The sequence below is a fragment of the Melanostigma gelatinosum genome (assembly GCF_949748355.1).
Source record: "Melanostigma gelatinosum genome assembly, chromosome: 12".
NCBI classification, from domain to species: domain Eukaryota; kingdom Metazoa; phylum Chordata; class Actinopteri; order Perciformes; family Zoarcidae; genus Melanostigma; species Melanostigma gelatinosum.
Window position 1 is genome coordinate 6,237,509 of NC_136645.1, and position 19,338 is coordinate 6,256,846.

A 19,338-nucleotide genomic window follows, 5' to 3' on the forward strand; every position below is an offset into this window, starting at 1 on the left:
CTGAAGCATGGCTGTTAATGGGAGCCTCTATCAGCCATCGTGGAAAGCCTGCCTCATTACTCACTCCAGCACAACTGTGCCCAGGGTGGTTGATTTCCCCAACGGACCCTGGTTCACAGACCAGAGAGGCACTGCGAGGCATGTGACTTGTTTTTCAATGCGCAGGGCACAGATGCCGTCATGCTGCAAGTGTGTGAAATTGTTTTATCAGGAAATTCATTTGAGCAAAAAACATTTCTGAATTCAAGAGAATCCAAAATAATAGTTAAATTGTATGCCTTATTTTGTTTCTAACTTGGAATTGTTGGGTCAATAAATTTATATTTCATTCTTTTCCGGGCTTCAGAAAATTGCCCTATGTAGCTATAACCAGCTACCACTCATCTTCGTTTTCATTATACGTCTGATGCTATGCAACCTGATTGTTATTCAGAGAGAGTTTTTCGAAAAGGATGATGAAACACACACACACACACACACACACACACGCGCTACACTTTCACGTCTCAAAGCATGCTCGGTGTAACTGCAGTCTTGGCTTCTGCACCCAGTTTTACCATCAACTAATTTATCACGATCAAGCAACACTCACATGAAGTTAAATGGGTGTAACACAACCGAGCCGGGTGAATGTGAACACCATAAGCTTTGCAGCAGAGTGGATTCACTCGAAGCTTTTTCAGCTCAAAATTATATTAATTCCTAAAATGGAAAAGTTGCAAAAGCAAAGGATAGATTCTTTATTATGCTCAAGTATGATTGTCAGATGATCTGGCATTACGCTGCTGGCTCATGGACAATAAGAATTGCTTCATGATTTATTTATTTTTCAAATGTAAATGTTAGGACAGAAAACTTTGGACATGTTGAAGATGTAAAGGTGGACTGACTCTAAAGAGAGCGGAAGCAGTGACAGCAGTTGGCTGTCCACCAATAACATGATACTTCCTGGGTCTGGTCTGGACGATTATTTAATGTCCCGTCTTCTTTTCACAGAGTGTTAAATTTGTAATACATATGAAATAATCACTAATTAAATGACACAGTGTTGTCCTAATGTGGCCGCTTCTAGCGTTTACATCTAAACTCACATGCAGGTGATCAGTACTGTGAGTGTTTGAGTGTTGTGTGTGTGTGTGTGGCTGGCTACTGCACTTTTTCCATCTCTGGTTCATTTTAAAAAGGAGTGATCATCTGAGCTTGACGCCACTGGTCAAATAAAAGAAAGAAATAGATGACCAGATTCTTGGCGCTCGGTCTGTAATGGCTGGCGGCCCAGACCGACATGTCTTTGAAAATGTTCCACTATCAGTCTGTTTGACAGCTCTGTCAAGTCTCGTGCATTTGGGGATCTGCTCACTGTTGTGTTGATAACTGTGGAACGGAAACTCTTGGTCGAAACCTTTGTAATCATAAATACCTTAACTTGTGTATATATTACAATAACCCCAGTGTAATTCAGTGTAGTGACAGCTGCTGCTCTTCCATACTAACTCTTTTCTAAAATAAGTCATTTGATTCGGCATTGTGTTGTTGGACAGGTTGACGTGGGGTTATTTAGTTTTGACTTGATGAATCAGTAGAAATGCCGTGTTCCATTCCAACAACATTAAATAATGAAATGTCTTTTATGGACCCACAGCCAGGAGACCCTTAGCTTAGCAGCTAGCTTGGTTTTTAAACCTCACAGTGACAACAAGATGCTCACAACTTGTCTTTACTTTTTTTCTTCCACTTATTCACTAAAATTGACTTTGATTAAACACTGTCATTGTATTTTGATGCTTTTTAAAAGCTGGCAAGCTCAGATGTGATTAAAGAAACATTGTTATTCACCCAAGGGTCCAGACGGCCTTCTGCTTACGAGGCATAAAAATAGATTTTTTTTTACGGACAAAAGCGTTTCTGTCTGAGGTTTTCTATGGATGCGCTGATGGTCAAAGGCTGATGGTGTCATTGTTCTTTTTAGGATTTGCTCATGGTAAATGTGAACACAAACATTCTTACAACATTATTCACTTCTCTCCGCTGTATCTGCCTCTACAAAGCTACATGTGATAAAAAGCTTTTTGCTCACAGAAACAAGACCTGGCTTCATTCCAATTTCTGTCTTTTTCCCTGTCCGTCTAAATCCACACAACATAATTGGAGCAAATCAATATAGCAGGAACACCATCCATCTTTAAGACAGGTGCAGCCACAGGAAGGAGGGTACAGCCTGGAAAGCTGAAGAGAAGAGACAACATGTAAGTTGTTAAACTGCAAAACAGGGCGAGCATTTCACAAAATCCCTCGTCCCTGTAACGGCACAAATGGCACGAAAAATCTCACATTTTGAAGTGTGTCAGATATGCGATGAGATGAAACTTAATGCAACAAAAATTCCAACATTTTCACCAATTCTTAGACAAAACCACGGCAAAATGGTTTCCGTTCTCTCTGCCAATATTCTTGTTTCCAAGGTGGCTTATAATGATGCGAATGATCTCACTGCAGTTCTAAATCTTTGTGAATGCAATCACATCTCAGCAGTACCTTTCTCCTTTATACTGTTGTACAATCAGCCGCTGCTCTCGGCCAGCAGAGATGAACTCCGATGCTGTGTATTTCTCGATGAAGGGAAATTCCTTGAAGGTTGACAATGTAATTTGTTTCTGCAGTGGGTACTACAAACAAGTAACTTCTGTAAATTCAATTTATAATGGCAAACCCTTATTCTTAAATGTGTATTTTACCAATGTGTAAGCAAATACAACAGAATCTCAGCGCCGATCATTGGATCCAACTACTGTCCCTCACTCCTTCTCTCTTCCCTCTTGCAAAGCAGCTGTTCCCATTAAACCCAGCTGGGCTCTCAAACTCAATAAGTCAATTCAAGTCCCATTAATGACACGAGAGCCCTGCTGACCATGATGAGACCTGAGCCCACCGTTAACTCACCCAACCAACCCTCTGTGCATTTAGTCAGCCCTACACAAGCCTTCCTCTCGGTCAAGTCTTTAAGCTTGGAGCGCTTGGTTACGTAAGACACACACACACACACACACACACACACACACACACAATAGCACTGCACGCATTGTCTAAGCTTAAGAATGTATTTGTCAGCTCCGGCACTGTCAGGATATAAATCTATAGATATATAAATTCAGCACTGAGTGGGTTGAAAACGGTGGAAAGACTTATCTTTCCTTGAATGCTGTGTCAGCAATAAGAATGAGCAAAAGACATGTCAGGAGTTTGCTTCTTTTGTCCCTTTCAGAGTTTACGTACATCCCAGGAGAGTCCTCTCTATTTTGCCTGGTTCTCTGTATGTTACAGAGATGGAAACAAATCATCCCTGATTCAGTTTTGATTATAACATCATTTAACTGAAGTGAACTCATGCAGACTTCATTTTATAACTGCCTGATTCCTAAACAAGCTATATATTTAATTCAGCAAAAACTTCATTAAACCTGCAATAACTGTTCTTTTTTGACCACCTGGGAGCAGCAGAATTAGTTGTGAACACAACATCGTCATATCATCACCTTTAAGTTGGCAAACTTGTTGCTTATTTATATTTACACATGCAGCAGTTATGTAGCAACATTATCCTTCATTTCAGGCCTGGCGTATATCCGCTCGCTCTCTCTCTCTCTCTCTCTCTCTCTCTCTCTCTCTCTCTCTCTCTCTCTCGCTCTCTCTCTCTCTCTCTCTCTCTCTCTCTCTCTCTCTCTCTCTCTCTCTCTCTCTCTCTTTTAGCTCTGTTTTTGGTCTCTACCGAGGGAAACGTCTGCCTCCTAAGCTGCTAAATGCTTCACTATGTTCATCAGCTAGTCACAAACTGCTGTGTCAGGTTGAGTACAGTGGGTTTGTAGGGCTTAAAACAGCTGGAAACGGCTGCTTTAAATAATAAATCTTATATATGACTTATTTTTCTTTAAGACGCTGATCTGGAGAATTATTTCTAATTTGGACTTGGACGGGTGTCTTGCATTCTAGGGATTTTCAGCTACTTGATTGATTCATTTAATGTACATATTTTTTACAGTTATTAAAGGTGCAATAGATGTCTGTGAATTCACTCTGTGTTTCATTGGCTGTTGCAGCCTGTGAGTGGAGTGGAAGACGTATGCTTTTATTCTTCTGTGCACCTGTTATACTCTGTGTGTTGTATACTCGATTGTGCCAAATCTCCACTCAACCTCCATCGTGAGGTTTGAGCAAAGTGCAAAGCTCCAATTGGTTGTGTTGTGTTATATCTGATTGCACTGTGCTCCATCATACACACATTCCTTTATAATAAGAATGCCTTCGTGAATATGACATTTTATCTGGTTTTATCTCTCCACTTCTTCCATTTCATTTCCTTTTATCTTTTAACAGCTTTTCATTGTCCCTGTGTTTGACGATTCCACCAACATTTTCATTTATTCTGCTCTCTCTTCCTTGGAGAGCGGTTTGTAATCATGCTCAGAAGAGTTCTACAGATTACATTCATTGTTATCACTTCTCTGCCGATCCTATTCCCTCCACCACACACAACCCTCTGAGTCAGCATGTCAACTCTCCTCCTTTACAACTTCTATACTCTCGACACAGACCTGATACTCCCTCCTATCAATAATAAAATCATGATATCACACTGACAATATGCTCCTGCTGGTGTAGCGATATGTGAGATATGTGCTTTTTGCTGACGGAAGTACTCGCATCGTTCTCGTCTTACTAAAAAGCAGACGTTGTTGCAGACCCCTGCATTTTCCTACACACTTCGATGGCGTTTCCTGCCACTGCTCTCCTCTGCATATAATAGCGAATGTATCCTATTGCCGTCGGCCACATCACTACCAGCTACACTTCAGTGCTTGTGCATGTGTGTGTGTGTGTGTGTGTGTGTGGGACTCCATGCGTTTGTGGTGGAATCAGCAGGATGTTCAATTACACTGGCTCAGCTGGTGTGTATAGACAGAGAGGGTGGTTTACAGCGTATACACACACACACACACACACACACACACACACACTCATACCCAGCCAAGCACACATATCAGTTGAGAGCCAAAAGTGTTTCATTAAAGCTCTGCCAGGAGAGCTGCTTGGAGTTGATCCCTTGACAAGCCACAGGCCTCGGCTAAATTGCCGCGATGGCAGCGAACAAAGAAAGACAGAGAGAGGGAGAAGGAGGGAGAAGGAGGGAGAAGGAGGGAGAAGGAGGGAGGAGGAGGGAGACTGCCATGAATTGATTCACAACAAGTTCTCTTGTTTATTTCCACTGGATTTTTGATGGCCGAGTGAGGACATTATCAGCAGCTTTAAAATCAGGATCTAAGTCAACCAATCATCAAAACAGTGTGTCCTTTCATTGAATTTTTAAGGAACTGTTTAGATTGTAGAAGCTGATGAGAAAGATGTCTTCATAACATCAAACGATCCAAACGGGTGCATTAACAGATGCACATGAAAACAAGCACACACAGCACAACTCAATTTAACTTTAACTTTAACTCGATCCAGGACCAGAACTCTTTTTGTCTGCGGCAAAGTCAGTTTTTCTTAAATTTTTGTAGCAGAATGCAGTGATCACCTTGGGCACAAAGAGAACTGCTCTCCAGAAGTTGCTTCGGCACAATATCTGCAGCGCAGCTAAAAATAAAGCTGCAGCAACAACTCTTCACCGTCACCTTTTTCAGAGTCTTGTTGCCAATACAACTTTTCACAATGCAGAACTCTGTGAATACAGTAGCTTGTAGCTTTTTTTTGTGTGTGCGTGTGTATGTGTGTGTGTGTGTGTGTGTGTCTTTCCTACTCAAATTGAAACCCTGCAGCAGCTCTTTGACAATGTATCAGTTGCATGGACTGTATATAAGAAGTGGACGTTTCAAGTGACTTGAAAACACACTGTGAAAGCGTTACCGGTAGTGTGTTTTGAAAAAAGTTGATGAAAACACAGACAACTCCCAGACCGGACAACAGCGTGGCAGCAACCTGTCTATCACAAGGTAGCCCCGCCCTAAACATACCCTGTTTTATGGTCTGTTTGACTCTAAATGGGACCATCATTTACTAAATGAACATCATGCTGTATTGAAGAAGACTAGCAGGAGGAGGTAGTTGGCACTTTGTTATTGTCTGTTCTGTTAGATGTTCATAGTTGCTTTTGCTTGAGCGAAGTTGTGCCTTGAGTGGAGTGGAGTGTATGACTGGAATTGTATTGTGTGCATGGCCCTCTGTCAGCCTTCTTTCCCCTCACACAGGCACCAGGGATGCTGGTACTCACACTAATGAGCTGACACTTTGAAGTTTACTGCAGAGTTGAGACCAGGACAGGGAGAGAACTTTAAAAGCACAACGTCTCGAGTTTTCTGCACTGATAATAGATAATACTGCCACAAAAAAAAAACTTTACCTCCTGCACATCATTCTGCTGAGTCTCATCCAGATTCAGCCAATCAAAAGTGAGTTGTGTAAAATGACTCTCCCACTGCACTATAAGGTCTTTTTTCTTCTTCTTGTTTTTAGAAATGACCTGTACAGGGAAGATGACTGGCTGTGGTGGAAAATCTAACTTGAGTGAAAGATGACTCATGTTGAACACTACTTCATTTAAAGGGTGAAGATTTGTCTTTTAATATATAATATATAAAGTTATTTTATCTCTCCTTTTTTTTGTATTAATAATCTAAATCTGAAAAAGTAGTGACTTATGGTGTCAAATAAAAAGGACAATTTTGGCTTCAGAAATGTCGTGTAGTAGAAGTATAAAGTAGCATAAAATGGATGCAACAGAGCCATTGTTGTTATGTGACAGGTCAAAATGTCCGCTGTGTAAAAGATCTAAATAGCTTAACCTCTAATGCCACAGTTTTCATGAACCATCTCTTTCAAGATAACAGCACAAACGTATAATCTCTCTGCATGTTGCATCTCCCCTTTAATTCAAGTGAACTAAATGCAGCTGTTACAGCAGCTTAAAGAGAATTGATGCAGAGTGAAGCTGTCGCAGTCATTAAAAAAGATGAGCTCTCGCACTTTAGTTGTACAAAACACTGAACTATCAGGGACATGGATGGGGCTGAAAGGCCTGCACTGAGAGCACAATGAATAAGGACAAACATGCACATCTCAGACTCTGAGTGGCTGAGAAAAATATATACCACTGGTTTCACAACAATGCCATCTGTCACATAGACAACAGCGATAAATGTGTACAATTATACTGATGTATTATCATCGTAGTGCAATTTAACTCACCCTCGTCTCAAATGTATCAAGTTAATCCATATTAACGTACACATTTAAGACATGTGCATGTATTATATTATGCTCTGAAGAAAGTGATTAATCAAGTGTTTAATCAAAGAAAACACAAAGATTGAATCCCTGACGAGCGCTGACTGAAAAACAGTCAACATCCTCTCCTCTCCCCCCACGCGTCTGATGTAATAAAGGGTCATCCATAATTAATGCTTCGATAAATCAGACGTTGTGCGTTCTCTGCTAAGATCTGGTAATGTTCTGAGAGGTGTTATTTGTTTTGCCTTAAACCCTTGTTAGCACAGGATGACGGATAATGTGTCTGCCAGAGGGCACAATCGGTGGTTTCAGGAAGAGTGTGTGTGTGTGTGTGTGTGTGTGTGTGTGTGTGTGTGTGTGTGTGTGTGTGTCCAATAGTGAGCAGGGCGGAGCTGCTGGCTCCAGAAATATGTCAAGGCATTTGCTTTTTACCCACACCGGCATTTTCATATTTTACTCCCAGCCGAGCCTGTCTGATAATGTGAGGCATTCTCCCACAGTGAAGCAACACCAGCCAAGTTTCTGACACACTCAGCATAGAATCAGTCTACAGGGCAGATTTAGAGAAATACAGTATATTTATATTTATGTCATGCACATGAACACACACTCCACGCAGACAGTATGCCACCATAGTGCATATGCATTAGAGACAACGTTAATGCAGCAATACAAGTAAGCACTCAGAGAGCACATTCTTCTGCATAAAGTATTTCCAAGTATATAACATAATAGTGTTTAAAGCTAATTATTTTGCAACCTTAAATCTATAACTCTAACCTGTAGCGGGATCGAAATGAACCAGCCCAGTAAATGTAGAAGATAATAAAGGTAATTGTAGGTGGATGATGCATTGATGGATACAACTGTTTCATGTACTCACTCTGAAGAGTGAGTAAAGGGGGAATTGTGAGGGTTTTAAGTTTTATTTCATGCATTCAGTGTCTGTGAGATGGGGTTTGAGGAATGTGCAGGAGTGGGGGTGGTGTGAAAGTGGCAGGGAGAGGTGTGAAGTTTAGGACAATGGGGCATAGGCCCAGGTGGGGCTTGTTGGACTTCAGCCAATCAGTGAGCTGATCGATGAGCTGAGGAATGCAACTTTGAGGGGACAAAGGGTTTGAAGCACGGGGGAATTTCAGATCTTCTGCTGGCCACCGAGGAGGCAGACCAGCCTTCTGGGTGGCTCGGATTGGATCTCACATTTGATTTTATATATATAGGTTTGTTTTGTTAATAATTGTGTGATTCGGTTTGTAACTGTTTGTATCTGTTTTTATGCTTCTTGGATAATAAATCCATTTGATTTTTACTTTAACCTGCTGTTGTGTTTTGGAGGCGACTGAGACAGCATGGCTGCAAGGGGGGGGGGCGATTTCTCCCTGTGTCCAGAAGTTGTGGCCTTAACAAATTTGGCACCCCAGATGGGACTTGACGAACTCTAAGACGGGGATGTGGGACCGCGGATACTTTCGGAGTGTACACGAATAAAAGGTGAGCAGAGCCATTTTAATAAAAATCTGTTTTGGTAATCTTAGCCGAAAGTGTTCACGGACCGCATAGACCCTTAGGGCCGCATCTGGGCACAGAGAGAGACCGCAGAGTAACCTGTAGCTGGAAAAGTGCATTCTCCTGACATTTGTGCTAAATAAGACCTCAGAGAGGCCGGGTTAGAGTCCCGCAATGTGCTAAATAAGACCTCAGAGAGGCCGGGTTGGAGTCCCGCAATGTGTTAAATAAGACCTCAGAGAGGCCGGGTTAGAGTCCCGCAATGTGCTAAATAAGACCTCAGAGAGGCCGGGTTGGAGTCCCGCAATGTGTTAAATAAGACCTCAGAGAGGCCGGGTTGGAGTCCCGCAATGTGTTAAATAAGACCTCAGAGAGGCCGGGTTAGAGTCCCGCAATGTGCTAAATAAGACCTCAGGGAGGCCGGGTTAGAGTCCCGCAATGTGATACGCTAAATAAGACCTCAGAGAGGCCGGGTTAGAGTCCCGCAATGTGATACGCTAAATAAGACCTCAGGGAGGCCGGGTTGGAGTCCCGCAATGTGATACGCTAAATAAGACCTCAGGGAGGCCGGGTTGGAGTCCCGCAATGTGATACGCTAAATAAGACCTCAGGGAGGCCGGGTTGGAGTCCCGCAATGTGATACGCTAAATAAGACCTCAGGGAGGCCGGGTTGGAGTCCCGCAATGTGATACGCTAAATAAGACCTCAGGGAGGCCGGGTTGGAGTCCCGCAATGTGATACGCTGAATAAGACCTCAGAGAGGCCGGGTTAGAGTCCCGCAATGTGATACGCTAAATAAGACCTCAGGGAGGCCGGGTTAGAGTCCCGCAATGTGATACGCTAAATAAGACCTCAGGGAGGCCGGGTTAGAGTCCCGCAATGTGATACGCTAAATAAGACCTCAGAGAGGCCGGGTTAGAGTCCCGCAATGTGATATGGAGAATACAGCGAAAAAATAGATGGCCTGTTAGACCAGAGGCAAATATAAGGGTGGACTAAATTGGGGTTCCTTGAAAAAGGTAGTTTTTGCCAATTAAAATGTGATCAACTTGGAGTGTGCTTAGAGAAGAGAGAGAAGTGAAATGTATAATGAGTTTGTTGGACAAAATATACTGCTGTCTCTGTTTCTCTGTCTCCCACACAATCTGAGTTGTAAAAGGTGGAGATTGCACATGTGTTCTGGTACGAGGACCAGGAATGGTGTGAAAGGACATGTCTGACTGGCAGCAAGTCAGACTCAATTCACTGACTTAAAAAACACCGATGATCCTGGCAGCAGAGCTGGTTACACCCACTGAGACAGCGGCTTCATTAACCCCCCTTCCCCCAAACCACTCCACAACCCCCAACCGGAAAGGACAAAGGCACTGGCAAGCTGAGCGGTGTCATGGACAGTTCTCTTCACCACCCACACGAGAACGAGCTACCTGAACAGTCACTGCACTCACAGACTCACCTGAACTTTTTGACAGTGATACACACTTACATGAGTGAAAAGCAAATTCCCCACCATTGGACGACGAAGAAACACCCAGAACTATGTGACCTTAGAGGCACAATGTGTTGTCTGCTGTTTTTAGCATGTAATTTGTAACACCTATTCTGCTTACACATCATGATGACACCTATGTGTAAAGAATAATCCTTTTCCCTCAACAGCTTGTACTTACTTTAGCAATGCCACACGAGAACTGTTATAAATGCTTTTAATATACAGGGCAACCAGTTATGAGTGGATGATGCATTGATGGATACAACTGTTTCATGTACTCACTCTGAAGAGTGAGTAAAGGGGGAATTGTGAGGGTTTTAAGTTTTATTTCATGCATTCAGTGTCTGTGAGATGGGGTTTGAGGAATGTGCAGGAGTGGGGGTGGTGTGAAAGTGGCAGGGAGAGGTGTGAAGTTTAGGACAATGGGGCATAGGCCCAGGTGGGGCTTGTTGGACTTCAGCCAATCAGTGAGCTGATCGATGAGCTGAGGAATGCAACTTTGAGGGGACAAAGGGTTTGAAGCACGGGGGAATTTCAGATCTTCTGCTGGCCACCGAGGAGGCAGACCAGCCTTCTGGGTGGCTCGGATTGGATCTCACATTTGATTTTATATATATAGGTTTGTTTTGTTAATAATTGTGTGATTCGGTTTGTAACTGTTTGTATCTGTTTTTATGCTTCTTGGATAATAAATCCATTTGATTTTTACTTTAACCTGCTGTTGTGTTTTGGAGGCGACTGAGACAGCATGGCTGCAAGGGGGGGGGGCGATTTCTCCCTGTGTCCAGAAGTTGTGGCCTTAACAGTAGGAATAAATCCTGCAGAATATCAGGATTTGTATAGATTTACAGTAATATTGGAAAAACGTCTATGTTGCCGCTGTAGCTGAATGTAAATTGTTAAATGGAGACATGGAGGCACCATCTGCACCGGGAATGAATCACTTGTTCCTCATACACAATTCAATGTGTCTGTTTATTTGTCTGTATAAGTATTTTGCATCATAAAGGTGCAGTTGGGTCTTCCACTTGTGAAGGAAGTGCATCACAAGTGTCTCTGCAGACAACTCTCACAGAGCCAGCCTGCTCTGACCCGGAACCAATCCGGACTCCGACCTGCAGTGTAAACAAGCGTGTTCAAGAGGAGAGGCGTGGCCACACTGACCCGTCTCTCAAGAGGTATCGCAGTGACTCTGCATCTGTCCCACTGTGTGTTTCCGACAAACATGCAGGGAGCCAGTGGTTTTGGTTGCCATGGATACCATTTCAGGTGTTTTGGGCTCCACAGTGTGCTGGCGCTTTGCACCATGGTCTGATGGGTCTGTTTGTGTGTGTGTGTGTGTGTGTGTGTGTGTGTGTGTGTGTGTGCGTGCGTGCATGTGCACCGATGTGGGAGTGTGTAGCCAGAATATTGATGCTGTCTGAGCTCTTCTTTTTCTCTGCCACGCCACCTTTTCTGGAATCTTCTTTTCCCCATGCCCTTCTCTCCTCTCCTCTCCTCTCCTAGTTTCTTCTCCTCTCTTTGTTTCCTCTCCTTTTCTCTTCTCCTCATTTCCTCTCCTCTCCTAGTCCTCCTTTCCTCTCCTCTTCTCCTCATTTCCTCTCTTCTCCTAGTCCTCCTTTCCTCTCCTCTCCTCCTAGTTTCTTCTCCTCTCTTTGTTTCCTCTCCTTTTCTCTTCTCCTCATTTCCTCTCCTCTCCTAGTCCTCCTTTCCTCTCCTCTTCTCCTCATTTCCTCTCCTCTCCTAGTCCTCCTTTCCTCTCCTCTACTCCTCCTTTCCTCTCCTCTTCCCCCCGTTTCCTCTCCTCCTCCCCTCATTTTCTCCCATCTTCTCTTCTCCTTGTTTCCTCTCCTCTCTACTCCTCGTTTCCTCTCCTCCCCTCTACTCCTCGTTTTTCCTCTCCTCTTCCCCTTTGTTTCCTCTCCTCTCCCCTTCTCTGTGTTTCCTCGCCTCGCCTCTCCTCTCCTCTTCTCCACAGTGTCACAACAGCAGATTTTAATTTCCCTGCCCTTCCCATTCTCTATTTACTCTGCCTATTTGCATTTCTCTCTCTTCCCATGACAGCAATAGCCCAGCTCTTCTCTCTCCTCGCCTCACTGACAGCCTGAGTGTCGTGGGTCAGACTAGGCCAGCCCTTCTTGCCCCAGCAGTCCACTTGTAAAGGCAGAGCTCTGTGTGCATCCAGGCTGAAAACACTGATGGGACCAGGAGACAGAGAGAGACAGAGACAAAGAGGACGAATCAGAGAGGAAGACAGAGAGAAAGAAGGAGTCATGTTGAAGAGAGAACCTCGCTGTGAAACTCTGGGGATGATGTATAGCTGTCCAAGATGATTTTATGGCACACGCTGGATAAAATTACAGTGAAACACTATTACAGTAATACTCCTCAGATCACATTGAGTGAGCTTTGTCTTCCTTCAGCCTTCTTTGTTTTGTGTTGTGATGAAGTGCGCAATGAAAAGAGAACTCCTGTATTCAGTTAAAGGGATATCTCACTTTTTGGGGAATTGTGTTGTTGTGTTTCTACACTATACAACATATCAATTAGTCGATTTATTGTCCTAGCTCTAAATAGTTTTCATAAACTAAATACTAGATGCGTATGGGATCAAATCTTTCCATTCCCAAATGAAGCAGCACAAAGAAACACGAAAAGTCTTGCTTGCTCTGCCCAGCAACAGAGACGCACTTCACAGAGTCCAGTCTGTGACAGTAACAGTGTTGCTTCAAGGTTGGCGTGTAATTTCATCCGCATCTTTATCAGGTGTACAACACTGCAAACTATGATAGCCGCTGAATGAAATATTAACAAAACCATGTCAGGATCAGCACTTTCCTCATGCACACACACACACACACACACACACACACACATGAAGATACGTCCCATCATGTAAACATCAGTGTATAACAGACAAAATCTGAATCTGATTATTGGAAACAAGAACGCCACCAACACAACTGTCCTCCAATCCTGCACTACATTCAAGAATCCCTCTCTGCACACACACACACACACACACACACATATTGACAGTAAAAGCCACTTGAGCGTAAAGCACTCTAAGCCAAAGAAGAGCACAGATAGATAGATAGATAGATAGATAGATAGATAGATAGATAGATAGATAGATAGATAGATAGATAGATAGATAGATAGATAGATAGATAGATAGATAGATAGATAGATAGATAGACAGACAGACAGACAGACAGACAGACAGACAAATGTATAGTAAGGAGACCTCACCTTCATGGCGCATCCATCTGTCGCTAGTCCACTCTACAACACATGTGCTCCTCTGGTGTGTGATGAGAGAAACAGAGATAGTGTGTGTGTGTGTGTGTGTGTGTGTGTGTGTGTGTGTGTGTGTGTGTGTGTGTGTGTGTGTGAGCTGTAAAATCTGTCGCTTCCCCTAGAGTCCCAGGGGAGCCGGTCCCTCTCTCCGCAGCACAAATGTATGGGTCGTAAATGCACGTGTGTGTGTGTGAGATGAGTGAGTGTGTGTGTGTCTGCTCCTCCTGCCTGTTAAATGAATGAAAACTCTAACACAGGACACACCTAAATCCTCACGCGATGCCTATCTGCCTCCATCCATCCGTCCTCACTTTCACCATCATCTCCTCTCCTCTCTCTATGCTTCCTGTCCTCCCTCTTCTCTGTCTCACTTTCCTTCTCTCCTCTCGTCTCACCGTATCGTGTGTTTATCCACATCCTTCTGACTCTCCCTCCCTCCCTCCGTCTCCCCACCCTTTCCCTCTAACAGAAAGCTCACATTTCTCTGTTCTCCCACATAGACGCAGAGGGAGGGAAGGAAGAGAGAATAAATAAACGTTTGTTCCTTCCTCTCAGCTAACTGTGCTTGATACTGAGCCGCCTTTGTGCTCACTTAATGAATCTCCACGTGACTAAAACACAATTATACACTGATTTATTTTTTATGATCAGTGACACTTGCATTCATACTTTTATAAACTGCTACAAAGTATCATCACTCTACAGCCTCGTTCACTATTTAGTTTTGCTTTCAGCTTGATCACATATGATGCAGCAAGTATTGCACACACACACACGAATAATCCTATTTCCTGTTGCTGTTTGCGAATGAGACAGAGAGCTGTAAGAAAGAGATGCCTCGTGGTATTCAACAGTCATCGTGAAGTAACTCTTGGAGGTTAGCTTCACATGTTTTTAAAGTATGCAATGCAGCACAGCTCCTTCTCAGAGCAGAGATAGTAAATCTTATTAAAAATTAAAGTCAGTCTCTGCCCTGCAGCTGTGTACTGACACGGACCGGCCAGCAGAGGGTGCTGTTCACACTTCACAGGTCAGAGCAGCACAATGGAGAAGGTATGGAGGAAATACTTCATTTCTGTCGGTCAGTGGTCAGCCAATGCCATTAAGACTTTAAGGCTTTATTGTTCCCAAGGGGGCATTCTTCTCCACATCTCTGTGCATGTCAGACAACAATACAACAGCTCAATAGCAACAGCACACACTTACACACCAGTAAACAGTTAACCAACATTCACAAATCACTTGCAAAGGTTATGATCTTTGGTTAAAGCGAAAGATAGTTATGTTTGCCCACGAGTGGAGCTGCTCATCTGTATCATGGGATATTCTTCTTGTTTATTTCAACAGTCTGTGACAAGAAGATAGCGATTCAAATCATCCACTAATATTATCCTAACTCTCATATTAACCCCATGTAATTCATCCTGAAATGTCAAGAGATGGATTCACAAGCATACATCTAAGAGGCTTTCAGTCCTTAAATATTCATCTCATCCATGCTTGTTTAATCTATAGTACATATCTGCATGGCTCCTTTAGAACCTCTACAGGGATCTACAGAACATAAGATGCTATCAGATCAATAGCCAATCACGTATGGCTGATTTATTTCTCCCTGCTGGGACTGCCTCTGAGTTTCTCTCTGTGTGTGTCTTTGTGCTCCACATCAGAGGAGCATTCATCCCAGAGGGGATACTGGGTCATTAAAGAACTATAAATAAAAACAAATACAGTTAATAAACCGTCATGTACACGTCTAAGCAGGAGCTTTCACTACAGTCCCTCTTGCATGAACATAAATCTGACACTAGTATGATGATACTCTGGTGTAGGATGTGTCAGTTTCTCAGGTGGTGTATGTGTTTGTCACAGGCGTCAGTGATGCAGCATCAGCACTCGTCTCCGCCGTGCATCTGTAGAAGATGGAGAGTATTCGTAATTGCGTCGCTCTGCAGAACTGTGACTTTCTTGCTGACTTGGCGATGCTCACAACACGGGACAGGGGACTCTTCGCTCAGCCCTGGCTTATAGTGACAGTTTGGTGTTGGTGTGTGTGTGTGTGTGTGTGTGTGTGTGTGTGTGTGTGTGTGTGTGTGTGTGTGCGTGCTAAAACAACTGGCTCAGGTCATTACTCAGTCTTCAGATAGCTCTCCTTGCCCTCAGGTAGGTGGTGGGGAGCTGGCAGATGCTGGGCTTCATGAAGGGGTCAGGCTGCTGCCTCCCTCTGGTCAGTCAGGCAGCACACACAGATATGTGTTTTTTTTAACCCTTCAACTTCCTGCTGTACTCTATTTGGATGTTTTTCGAGCAGTATATTTTCTAAATCTACATTTTAAAATTGTTTAGACTTAAACTGAAGCTGTGAAGCTCCAGAACTTCTTGCAATAAATGTTAGATATCTAAATGTAGAATATGGTTTATCTATTATAAATATACATGTACAGTATACAGCATACATATTCATGTTCATCTGATTGTCACAATTGATGTGGCCATGAACAAATCTGTGTGTGTGTGTGTGTGTGTGTGTGTGTGTGTGTGTGTGTGTGTGTGTGTGTGTGTGTCATCCCACGTGCATTGAAGTTTCACAGCTTCTGTCGGGGGGTGAAAACCTTGAAAAGTGCTTCACCAACAAACATCAGCTGCTCGATGTTGTGATTTTGCCTCTTCATACAAGCGGAACATCTATCTGCACCAGATGGTGATTTGTTACAGGAAATACACTAGTAGCTATAAAATCTTGTTGCCGCAGGATCTCAGGGGTGTGAAGACAGGATACAGTCTCTAATTGCCGCGATGAGGGGACCAATGCACAAGTTGCAAAGTTGCCTAAGAATGTTACACGCTCCTTCTCAACAAATTTCCTAAAATGTCGACCTATTTCTGTAAGTCTACAACAGAGGTCTCTACGAAACCAAATGTAGCCTCATTTTAACCTGAACATCTGTATGATTTGGACATCTTCTTAAAGACTAATCAACATGAATTGGTCCAGTGTCACCAGCTGTCAGAGTTATTAAGCAAACCCCAGAGGTTTGATCCCCGGAGCCTCACTGAGCCGCCTCCATGTTCATCATAGATGGGTGTGAATGAAAATATCAGATATATTGTGGGAAAGAAATCATAATCCCCACCGACAGGAAGGGATCTTGCATCAGAAAAGCTGCTCAAAAAGCGACTAGTCTGTTTTCATGAATCATTTGCAACCCGACACACACAACCACACAGATGTTGAAGAGAGAGACTCTGCAATAAAGGCATTAAGTGATGCAATCTGGAGCTCATCCACTTCATTAAGGATGTCTGAGAGCTATACGCGATGAGTTGTTGGCTTGTGAAATTCAATACAACACATTCCAACAAATCAAGATACTGGAATAATTAAAAAAACATTTTAAAAAACTCCTATTTAACCTCTGCGCTGAGCTCAATGCTGCAAAGAGCCAGAGAGCTTCTTTATAAAACATGAGGAGATTGAGCCACACAGATGTTTACGCCACATTTAAATCCTTCTGACATTTCGGTGACATACAGTATGGGTTTCACAGATCAGTGAACCCCCCACAATCACACTCGTGTAACGCTTTTCAAACTAAAATAACTTTTCTTTGAGTCGAATGAATTTCAGCTAATTGCCTAATTAGTTCACTTCATGAAAAAGCATATGAAGGGCTTCCAGTGGATTCTCACCATTAATCTGTCTCGGCTAGTGTGTGTGTGTGTGTGTGTGTGTGTGTGTGTGTGTGTGTGTGTGTGTGTGTGTGTGTGTGTGTGTGTGTGTGTGTGTGTGTGTGTGTGTGAGAGAGAGAGAGACTGAAAGAGAGAGGTAAAAGGTGTGTGGAGTCTGAGACGCCACACAGTAAAGAAAAAAAATATAACAGCCAATTAAAGTAAATGAGATGAGAGAGATTTAAAGCTCCCATATGGTAAAACTGACAGCCAGCATACTTCAAACGCTTTTGTCCTGCAGAGAGACATTCAATTAGTTAGCGTTAAAACTGATGGTGTTCATTATCGTGGCACTGTATGTGTAACACACACCTGCACACACACTCTCAGATGTGTTCACAGAGACGCACAGAAACTGTTTTTAACATTGGGCAATAGCTCCCTCTACTGCTCTAAATGATATCAACCAAATCAATGTATAAACATTCATAAAATAGCTTATGAAATCGAATGTGTTACCAGAGCTGCTCAACAGCTGATCTATACAAAATAGAAGAAGCGCTTCATTTTAACACCTCTGTCCAGCATTTATAAGCAGTATGAGCATTGACTAAACGCTTTATATCGCACTATGATGTAGATGTAAACAGATATAACTGTTTAATGATATGTGTGTATACACATACATCTATAATTCCTCTTACTGTTTCCATAACTCAGTTGTAATAATACAAAATATGTTGTCAAAGTACATGTTACTGTTGTATTCGTGACAAATACAGTACATTAACACTTACACATGTCCTGAGAGGTGCATTGCTACATCACAGCATGTTATTAAATGTGTACACTGCTCATAAATAGGGGTTAAAGTAAAGTGTTAGTGAAATCAGTCAAAACTATCTTCACCTCAACCAGACATTAAAACGCCATTTACATATTAATACATTTACAGTTATAATAATATATGTATAATAACATGCAGTGGCACTCTCAAGGAAGCGTTATGCCTGATGAGTACATATTGAGCTGATAATACTTTTATACTTTAATATGTTTCATTCAAGTCATTCTGACAGCAGGACTCTCATTGCAGTGTTGCTACTTTTGCTTTTGTAGCAGTACGGCACTCTGCCATATTCTGTGACAGCACAAACACTTCTTCACTGCAGATGGATTTATGCTGTTTACAGCAAGAGAAACCAAAACACAGTGATTCATTATGTGCCACCAGCATTTAGACAGCCGCAAGACGACTGAAAGGCAGAATGAATGCTCGGAGTGTTGATCCACGTCATCGATTTCTGTGACTTTGGTTCAGCAGTGAATCGATGAGTGAATCGTCAACTTGATTTGTCGAACAGCTGCAGCATCAAACATTTTAGGCAGCAAACTGCAAAAGGAAAACTTTAATTAAAATCTACAGAAGCCCGGGCACGACGTTAGATCGCTGCCCAAGTAAAGTGAAGCTGAACTTGAGCCAAGCTGCCAAACAGGGAGCCAAACACCCCGAGCATCAAGTTAATTGGTACCCTGGTCTCAAACGCTCTACATACATTGATTTCTTTTGTCTGATACCAACATCTGAATCACAGCAGCAACATATCCCTCCAACAGAAATGTGTCTCTCTTGTCCAAAAGGACCCTTATAACTTGGGTGTATAAAAATCCTAATAAGCTGGGTTAACTTTAATCAGCCGCTGCAGGCAATGGAGAGTGTCCTCTCTCATTGTATTGGTTTCCCTTCCACTGGCTCTCTTCCATCTACCACACAGATAGAATATCCTGTCTAACGTGTATGAGAAAACACCCCTAATTAACCGATCACAGTGACACTGGTGTTTTTTGTTTTTTTTGTCAAAGGGCAAACGATGACTGGGACGTCTCAGTGAAAAACCAAAGCCATCCTAAGAGCGATGTGAGGAAGCTGCTTTACGCCTGAGCTGAAGTGTTGAGAGGCAGTTATGACACAAAAGCTGGAGGTGAGCGTCTCCTCCTGCTGGAAAACTGTCAGATAAAACTCAGCAATTAAAAATGAAAGGAGCACAGAACTGAAAACATGTCTGTCTTTGACTCAAACGTCGGAGCTG

General features: G+C 42.9%; 1 protein-coding gene across 1 annotated transcript in view; it reads right to left on the reverse strand.

Moving 5' to 3' along the window:
• The window catches only part of LOC306786116 (CMP-N-acetylneuraminate-beta-galactosamide-alpha-2,3-sialyltransferase 1-like), a 49,774-nt gene extending 36,108 nt beyond the window's left edge, over window positions 1–13,666 (reverse strand). The window contains exon 1 of the mRNA XM_079280768.1: window positions 13,532–13,666. The gene's annotated coding sequence lies outside the window, so the exon portion shown is untranslated. The remainder of the gene's footprint in view (window positions 1–13,531) is intronic.
• Between the last annotated feature and the right edge of the window lie 5,672 nt (window positions 13,667–19,338).